The 7500-nt window shown below is 44.6% G+C and overlaps 18 non-coding genes across 18 annotated transcripts in view; all 18 read left to right on the forward strand.

Annotated features, from left to right (window-relative positions):
- Nucleotides 1–458: 458 nt before the first annotated feature.
- Nucleotides 459–548, forward strand: trnar-ucu (transfer RNA arginine (anticodon UCU)). The gene is given in 2 exon segments: nt 459–495; nt 513–548. It is a non-coding gene; the product is annotated as a tRNA-Arg (tRNA).
- A 397-nt stretch (nt 549–945) lies between these two features.
- Nucleotides 946–1019, forward strand: trnat-agu (transfer RNA threonine (anticodon AGU)). The gene has a single exon. It is a non-coding gene; the product is annotated as a tRNA-Thr (tRNA).
- Nucleotides 1020–1090: 71 nt separating this feature from the next.
- On the forward strand, nt 1091–1180 carry trnar-ucu (transfer RNA arginine (anticodon UCU)). Its single transcript is given in 2 exon segments — nt 1091–1127; nt 1145–1180. It is a non-coding gene; the product is annotated as a tRNA-Arg (tRNA).
- A 397-nt stretch (nt 1181–1577) lies between these two features.
- trnat-agu (transfer RNA threonine (anticodon AGU)) lies at nt 1578–1651 on the forward strand. The gene has a single exon. It is a non-coding gene; the product is annotated as a tRNA-Thr (tRNA).
- Nucleotides 1652–1722: 71 nt separating this feature from the next.
- On the forward strand, nt 1723–1812 carry trnar-ucu (transfer RNA arginine (anticodon UCU)). The gene is given in 2 exon segments: nt 1723–1759; nt 1777–1812. It is a non-coding gene; the product is annotated as a tRNA-Arg (tRNA).
- A 542-nt stretch (nt 1813–2354) lies between these two features.
- On the forward strand, nt 2355–2444 carry trnar-ucu (transfer RNA arginine (anticodon UCU)). Its single transcript is given in 2 exon segments — nt 2355–2391; nt 2409–2444. It is a non-coding gene; the product is annotated as a tRNA-Arg (tRNA).
- Nucleotides 2445–2841: 397 nt separating this feature from the next.
- Nucleotides 2842–2915, forward strand: trnat-agu (transfer RNA threonine (anticodon AGU)). The gene has a single exon. It is a non-coding gene; the product is annotated as a tRNA-Thr (tRNA).
- A 71-nt stretch (nt 2916–2986) lies between these two features.
- On the forward strand, nt 2987–3076 carry trnar-ucu (transfer RNA arginine (anticodon UCU)). Its single transcript is given in 2 exon segments — nt 2987–3023; nt 3041–3076. It is a non-coding gene; the product is annotated as a tRNA-Arg (tRNA).
- A 1030-nt stretch (nt 3077–4106) lies between these two features.
- trnat-agu (transfer RNA threonine (anticodon AGU)) lies at nt 4107–4181 on the forward strand. Its single transcript has one exon. It is a non-coding gene; the product is annotated as a tRNA-Thr (tRNA).
- A 71-nt stretch (nt 4182–4252) lies between these two features.
- trnar-ucu (transfer RNA arginine (anticodon UCU)) lies at nt 4253–4342 on the forward strand. The gene is given in 2 exon segments: nt 4253–4289; nt 4307–4342. It is a non-coding gene; the product is annotated as a tRNA-Arg (tRNA).
- Nucleotides 4343–4739: 397 nt separating this feature from the next.
- trnat-agu (transfer RNA threonine (anticodon AGU)) lies at nt 4740–4813 on the forward strand. The gene has a single exon. It is a non-coding gene; the product is annotated as a tRNA-Thr (tRNA).
- Nucleotides 4814–4884: 71 nt separating this feature from the next.
- Nucleotides 4885–4974, forward strand: trnar-ucu (transfer RNA arginine (anticodon UCU)). Its single transcript is given in 2 exon segments — nt 4885–4921; nt 4939–4974. It is a non-coding gene; the product is annotated as a tRNA-Arg (tRNA).
- Nucleotides 4975–5517: 543 nt separating this feature from the next.
- trnar-ucu (transfer RNA arginine (anticodon UCU)) lies at nt 5518–5607 on the forward strand. Its single transcript is given in 2 exon segments — nt 5518–5554; nt 5572–5607. It is a non-coding gene; the product is annotated as a tRNA-Arg (tRNA).
- A 397-nt stretch (nt 5608–6004) lies between these two features.
- On the forward strand, nt 6005–6078 carry trnat-agu (transfer RNA threonine (anticodon AGU)). The gene has a single exon. It is a non-coding gene; the product is annotated as a tRNA-Thr (tRNA).
- Nucleotides 6079–6149: 71 nt separating this feature from the next.
- trnar-ucu (transfer RNA arginine (anticodon UCU)) lies at nt 6150–6239 on the forward strand. Its single transcript is given in 2 exon segments — nt 6150–6186; nt 6204–6239. It is a non-coding gene; the product is annotated as a tRNA-Arg (tRNA).
- A 397-nt stretch (nt 6240–6636) lies between these two features.
- On the forward strand, nt 6637–6710 carry trnat-agu (transfer RNA threonine (anticodon AGU)). The gene has a single exon. It is a non-coding gene; the product is annotated as a tRNA-Thr (tRNA).
- A 71-nt stretch (nt 6711–6781) lies between these two features.
- On the forward strand, nt 6782–6871 carry trnar-ucu (transfer RNA arginine (anticodon UCU)). Its single transcript is given in 2 exon segments — nt 6782–6818; nt 6836–6871. It is a non-coding gene; the product is annotated as a tRNA-Arg (tRNA).
- A 542-nt stretch (nt 6872–7413) lies between these two features.
- trnar-ucu (transfer RNA arginine (anticodon UCU)) overlaps nt 7414–7500 on the forward strand; it is a 90-nt gene continuing 3 nt past the window's right edge. Inside the window, 2 exon segments of the tRNA in view lie at nt 7414–7450; nt 7468–7500. The exon segment at nt 7468–7500 is cut by the window's right edge and continues 3 nt beyond it. This is a non-coding gene — a tRNA (tRNA-Arg).

A 7500-nucleotide genomic window follows, 5' to 3' on the forward strand; every position in this document is an offset into this window, starting at 1 on the left:
AAAATACCAATGGAGTCAATTCTGCTACTGAATCAATACAAGGATTTTTTTATGCGATGGGATACTCAGGTTGCACTTGAGCAATCTTGCTTGAGGTCTTACTCACAGAGCATTACCTGTAAACAAGGTAAAAATGTGTCTGGCTTCAAATCGTTGCGGTGTATGACGTGTTATCGGCAGAAGCCCTTAGGCTCACTGGTTTAAGGGTGTGAGTCTTGCTTCGGGTGCTAGAGGCCTCCGGATCAAAAGGATAAGTCAAGTAGATGTGGATTTCACTCCCACCACATGTGAGCACCTAAGATGCTTTCGCAAGGCCGCTGTGGCTTACTTGGTTAAAGTGCCTGTCTAGTAAACAGGAGATCCTGGGTTGGAATCCCAGCAGTGCCTTTGCAAATTTGCTTTAATGCTTATAGACAGTGGCATTGATATATCCTCAATATAAAAGCAGCTAGCCTTCAGGCTCTGTGGCGCAATGGATAGCGCATTGGACTTCTAGACGTAGGTGTGAAGCCATTCAAAGGTTGTGGGTTCGAGTCCCACCAGAGTCGATGCGCTGTTTTCCTCAAACACATGAGCACCTTCATATCCATTCAATAACGCAGATACTCATACAGTCTTTAAATTTGACCGCTAAAAATACCAATGGAGTCAATTCTGCTACTGAATCAATACAAGGATTTTTTTATGCGATGGGATACTCAGGTTGCACTTGAGCAATCTTGCTTGAGGTCTTACTCACAGAGCATTACCTGTAAACAAGGTAAAAATGTGTCTGGCTTCAAATCGTTGCGGTGTATGACGTGTTATCGGCAGAAGCCCTTAGGCTCACTGGTTTAAGGGTGTGAGTCTTGCTTCGGGTGCTAGAGGCCTCCGGTTCAAAAGGATAAGTCAAGTAGATGTGGATTTCACTCCCACCACATGTGAGCACCTAAGATGCTTTCGCAAGGCGCTGTGGCTTAGTTGGTTAAAGTGCCTGTCTAGTAAACAGGAGATCCTGGGTTCGAATCCCAGCAGTGCCTTTGCAAATTTGCTTTAATGCTTATAGACAGTGGCATTGATATATCCTCAATATAAAAGCAGCTAGCCTTCAGGCTCTGTGGCGCAATGGATAGCGCATTGGACTTCTAGACGTAGGTGTGAAGCCATTCAAAGGTTGTGGGTTCGAGTCCCACCAGAGTCAATGCGCTGTTTTCCTCAAACACATGAGCACCTTCATATCCATTCAATAACGCAGATACTCATACAGTCTTTAAATTTGACCGCTAAAAATACCAATGGAGTCAATTCTGCAACTGAATCAATACAAGGATTTTTTTATGCGATGGGATACTCAGGTTGCACTTGAGCAATCTTGCTTGAGGTCTTACTCACAGAGCATTACCTGTAAACAAGGTAAAAATGTGTCTGGCTTCAAATCGTTGCGGTGTATGACGTGTTATCGGCAGAAGCCCTTAGGCTCACTGGTTTAAGGGTGTGAGTCTTGCTTCGGGTGCTAGAGGCCTCCGGTTCAAAAGGATAAGTCAAGTAGATGTGGATTTCACTCCCACCACATGTGAGCACCTAAGATGCTTTCGCAAGGCGCTGTGGCTTAGTTGGTTAAAGTGCCTGTCTAGTAAACAGGAGATCCTGGGTTCGAATCCCAGCAGTGCCTTTGCAAATTTGCTTTAATGCTTATAGACAGTGGCATTGATATATCCTCAATATAAAAGCAGCTAGCCTTCAGGCTCTGTGGCGCAATGGATAGCGCATTGGACTTCTAGACGTAGGTGTGAAGCCATTCAAAGGTTGTGGGTTCGAGTCCCACCAGAGTCAATGCGCTGTTTTCCTCAAACACATGAGCACCTTCATATCCATTCAATAACGCAGATACTCATACAGTCTTTAAATTTGACCGCTAAAAATACCAATGGAGTCAATTCTGCAACTGAATCAATACAAGGATTTTTTTATGCGATGGGATACTCAGGTTGCACTTGAGCAATCTTGCTTGAGGTCTTACTCACAGAGCATTACCTGTAAACAAGGTAAAAATATGTCTGGCTTCAAATCGTTGCGGTGTATGATGTGTTATCGGCAGAAGCCCTTAGGCTCACTGGTTTAAGGGTGTGAGTCTTGCTTCGGGTGCTAGAGGCCTCCGGTTCAAAAGGATAAGTCAAGTAGATGTGGATTTCACTCCCACCACATGTGAGCACCTAAGATGCTTTTGGAAGGCGCTGTGGCTTAGTTGGTTAAAGTACCTGTCTAGTAAACAGGAGATCCTGGGTTGGAATCCCAGCAGTGCCTTTGCAAATTTGCTTTAATGCTTATAGACAGTGGCATTGATATATCCTCAATATAAAAGCAGCTAGCCTTCAGGCTCTGTGGCGCAATGGATAGCGCATTGGACTTCTAGACGTAGGTGTGAAGCCATTCAAAGGTTGTGGGTTCGAGTCCCACCAGAGTCAATGCGCTGTTTTCCTCAAACACATGAGCACCTTCATATCCATTCAATAACGCAGATACTCATACAGTCTTTAAATTTGACCGCTAAAAATACCAATGGAGTCAATTCTGCTACTGAATCAATACAAGGATTTTTTTATGCGATGGGATACTCAGGTTGCACTTGAGCAATCTTGCTTGAGGTCTTACTCACAGAGCATTACCTGTAAACAAGGTAAAAATGTGTCTGGCTTCAAATCGTTGCGGTGTATGACGTGTTATCGGCAGAAGCCCTTAGGCTCACTGGTTTAAGGGTGTGAGTCTTGCTTCGGGTGCTAGAGGCCTCCGGATCAAAAGGATAAGTCAAGTAGATGTGGATTTCACTCCCACCACATGTGAGCACCTAAGATGCTTTTGCAAGGCGCTGTGGCTTAGTTGGTTAAAGTGCCTGTCTAGTAAACAGGAGATCCTGGGTTGGAATCCCAGCAGTGCCTTTGCAAAATTGCTTTAATGCTTATAGACAGTGGCATTGATATATCCTCAATATAAAAGCAGCTAGCCTTTAGGCTCTGTGGCGCAATGGATAGCGCATTGGACTTCTAGACGTAGGCGTGAAGCCATTCAAAGGTTGTGGGTTCGAGTCCCACCAGAGTCGATGCGCTGTTTTCCTCAAACACATGAGCACCTTCATATCCATTCAATAACGCAGATACTCATACAGTCTTTAAATTTGACCGCTAAAAATACCAATGGAGTCAATTCTGCTACTGAATCAATACAAGGATTTTTTTATGCGATGGGATACTCAGGTTGCACTTGAGCAATCTTGCTTGAGGTCTTACTCACAGAGCATTACCTGTAAACAAGGTAAAAATGTGTCTGGCTTCAAATCGTTGCGGTGTATGACGTGTTATCGGCAGAAGCCCTTAGGCTCACTGGTTTAAGGGTGTGAGTCTTGCTTCGGGTGCTAGAGGTCTCCGGATCAAAAGGATAAGTCAAGTAGATGTGGATTTCACTCCCACCACATGTGAGCACCTAAGATGCTTTCGCAAGGCCGCTGTGGCGTAGTTGGTTAAAGTGCCTGTCTAGTAAACAGGAGATCCTGGGTTCGAATCCCAGCAGTGCCTTTGCAAATTTGCTTTAATGCTTATAGACAGTGGCATTGATATATCCTCAATATAAAAGCAGCTAGCCTTCAGGCTCTGTGGCGCAATGGATAGCGCATTGGACTTCTAGACGTAGGTGTGAAGCCATTCAAAGGTTGTGGGTTCGAGTCCCACAATAGTCGATGCGCTGTTTTCCTCAAACACATGAGCACCTTCATATCCATTCAATAACGCAGATACTCATACAGTCTTTAAATTTGACCGCTAAAAATACCAATGGAGTCAATTCTGCTACTGAATCAATACAAGGATTTTTTTATGCGATGGGATACTCAGGTTGCACTTGAGCAATCTTGCTTGAGGTCTTACTCACAGAGCATTACCTGTAAACAAGGTAAAAATGTGTCTGGCTTCAAATCGTTGCGGTGTATGACGTGTTATCGGCAGAAGCCCTTAGGCTCACTGGTTTAAGGGTGTGAGTCTTGCTTCGGGTGCTAGAGGCCTCCGGATCAAAAGGATAAGTCAAGTAGATGTGGATTTCACTCCCACCACATGTGAGCACCTAAGATGCTTTCGCAAGGCCGCTGTGGCTTAGTTGGTTAAAGTGCCTGTCTAGTAAACAGGAGATCCTGGGTTCGAATCCCAGCAGTGCCTTTGCAAAATTGCTTTAATGCTTATAGACAGTGGCATTGATATATCCTCAATATAAAAGCAGCTAGCCTTCAGGCTCTGTGGCGCAATGGATAGCGCATTGGACTTCTAGACGTAGGCGTGAAGCCATTCAAAGGTTGTGGGTTCGAGTCCCACCAGAGTCGATGCGCTGTTTTCCTCAAACACATGAGCACCTTCATATCCATTCAATAACGCAGATACTCATACAGTCTTTAAATTTGACCGCTAAAAATACCAATGGAGTCAATTCTGCTACTGAATCAATACAAGGATTTTTTTATGCGATGGGATACTCAGGTTGCACTTGAGCAATCTTGCTTGAGGTCTTACTCACAGAGCATTACCTGTAAACAAGGTAAAAATGTGTCTGGCTTCAAATCGTTGCGGTGTATGACGTGTTATCGGCAGAAGCCCTTAGGCTCACTGGTTTAAGGGTGTGAGTCTTGCTTCGGGTGCTAGAGGCCTGCGGTTCAAAAGGATAAGTCAAGTAGATGTGGATTTCACTCCCACCACATGTGAGCACCTAAGATGCTTTTGCAAGGCGCTGTGGCTTAGTTGGTTAAAGTGCCTGTCTAGTAAACAGGAGATCCTGGGTTGGAATCCCAGCAGTGCCTTTGCAAATTTGCTTTAATGCTTATAGACAGTGGCATTGATATATCCTCAATATAAAAGCAGCTAGCCTTCAGGCTCTGTGGCGCAATGGATAGCGCATTGGACTTCTAGACGTAGGTGTGAAGCCATTCAAAGATTGTGGGTTCGAGTCCCACCAGAGTCGATGCGCTGTTTTCCTCAATCACATGAGCACCTTCATATCCATTCAATAACGCAGATACTCATACAGTCTTTAAATTTGACCGCTAAAAATACCAATGGAGTCAATTCTGCTACTGAATCAATACAAGGATTTTTTTATGCGATGGGATACTCAGGTTGCACTTGAGCAATCTTGCTTGAGGTCTTACTCACAGAGCATTACCTGTAAACAAGGTAAAAATGTGTCTGGCTTCAAATCGTTGCGGTGTATGACGTGTTATCGGCAGAAGCCCTTAGGCTCACTGGTTTAAGGGTGTGAGTCTTGCTTCGGGTGCTAGAGGCCTCCGGATCAAAAGGATAAGTCAAGTAGATGTGGATTTCACTCCCACCACATGTGAGCACCTAAGATGCTTTCGCAAGGCCGCTGTGGCTTACTTGGTTAAAGTGCCTGTCTAGTAAACAGGAGATCCTGGGTTGGAATCCCAGCAGTGCCTTTGCAAATTTGCTTTAATGCTTATAGACAGTGGCATTGATATATCCTCAATATAAAAGCAGCTAGCCTTCAGGCTCTGTGGCGCAATGGATAGCGCATTGGACTTCTAGACGTAGGTGTGAAGCCATTCAAAGGTTGTGGGTTCGAGTCCCACCAGAGTCGATGCGCTGTTTTCCTCAAACACATGAGCACCTTCATATCCATTCAATAACGCAGATACTCATACAGTCTTTAAATTTGACCGCTAAAAATACCAATGGAGTCAATTCTGCTACTGAATCAATACAAGGATTTTTTTATGCGATGGGATACTCAGGTTGCACTTGAGCAATCTTGCTTGAGGTCTTACTCACAGAGCATTACCTGTAAACAAGGTAAAAATGTGTCTGGCTTCAAATCGTTGCGGTGTATGACGTGTTATCGGCAGAAGCCCTTAGGCTCACTGGTTTAAGGGTGTGAGTCTTGCTTCGGGTGCTAGAGGCCTCCGGTTCAAAAGGATAAGTCAAGTAGATGTGGATTTCACTCCCACCACATGTGAGCACCTAAGATGCTTTCGCAAGGCGCTGTGGCTTAGTTGGTTAAAGTGCCTGTCTAGTAAACAGGAGATCCTGGGTTCGAATCCCAGCAGTGCCTTTGCAAATTTGCTTTAATGCTTATAGACAGTGGCATTGATATATCCTCAATATAAAAGCAGCTAGCCTTCAGGCTCTGTGGCGCAATGGATAGCGCATTGGACTTCTAGACGTAGGTGTGAAGCCATTCAAAGGTTGTGGGTTCGAGTCCCACCAGAGTCAATGCGCTGTTTTCCTCAAACACATGAGCACCTTCATATCCATTCAATAACGCAGATACTCATACAGTCTTTAAATTTGACCGCTAAAAATACCAATGGAGTCAATTCTGCAACTGAATCAATACAAGGATTTTTTTATGCGATGGGATACTCAGGTTGCACTTGAGCAATCTTGCTTGAGGTCTTACTCACAGAGCATTACCTGTAAACAAGGTAAAAATGTGTCTGGCTTCAAATCGTTGCGGTGTATGACGTGTTATCGGCAGAAGCCCTTAGGCTCACTGGTTTAAGGGTGTGAGTCTTGCTTCGGGTGCTAGAGGCCTCCGGTTCAAAAGGATAAGTCAAGTAGATGTGGATTTCACTCCCACCACATGTGAGCACCTAAGATGCTTTCGCAAGGCGCTGTGGCTTAGTTGGTTAAAGTGCCTGTCTAGTAAACAGGAGATCCTGGGTTCGAATCCCAGCAGTGCCTTTGCAAATTTGCTTTAATGCTTATAGACAGTGGCATTGATATATCCTCAATATAAAAGCAGCTAGCCTTCAGGCTCTGTGGCGCAATGGATAGCGCATTAGACTTCTAGACGTAGGTGTGAAGCCATTCAAAGGTTGTGGGTTCGAGTCCCACCAGAGTCAATGCGCTGTTTTCCTCAAACACATGAGCACCTTCATATCCATTCAATAACGCAGATACTCATACAGTCTTTAAATTTGACCGCTAAAAATACCAATGGAGTCAATTCTGCAACTGAATCAATACAAGGATTTTTTTATGCGATGGGATACTCAGGTTGCACTTGAGCAATCTTGCTTGAGGTCTTACTCACAGAGCATTACCTGTAAACAAGGTAAAAATATGTCTGGCTTCAAATCGTTGCGGTGTATGATGTGTTATCGGCAGAAGCCCTTAGGCTCACTGGTTTAAGGGTGTGAGTCTTGCTTCGGGTGCTAGAGGCCTCCGGTTCAAAAGGATAAGTCAAGTAGATGTGGATTTCACTCCCACCACATGTGAGCACCTAAGATGCTTTTGGAAGGCGCTGTGGCTTAGTTGGTTAAAGTACCTGTCTAGTAAACAGGAGATCCTGGGTTGGAATCCCAGCAGTGCCTTTGCAAATTTGCTTTAATGCTTATAGACAGTGGCATTGATATATCCTCAATATAAAAGCAGCTAGCCTTCAGGCTCTGTGGCGCAATGGATAGCGCATTGGACTTCTAGACGTAGGTGTGAAGCCATTCAAAGGTTGTGGGTTCGAGTCCCACCAGAG

Source organism: Hoplias malabaricus, chromosome 16 (assembly GCF_029633855.1).
Source record: "Hoplias malabaricus isolate fHopMal1 chromosome 16, fHopMal1.hap1, whole genome shotgun sequence".
Classification (NCBI taxonomy): domain Eukaryota; kingdom Metazoa; phylum Chordata; class Actinopteri; order Characiformes; family Erythrinidae; genus Hoplias; species Hoplias malabaricus.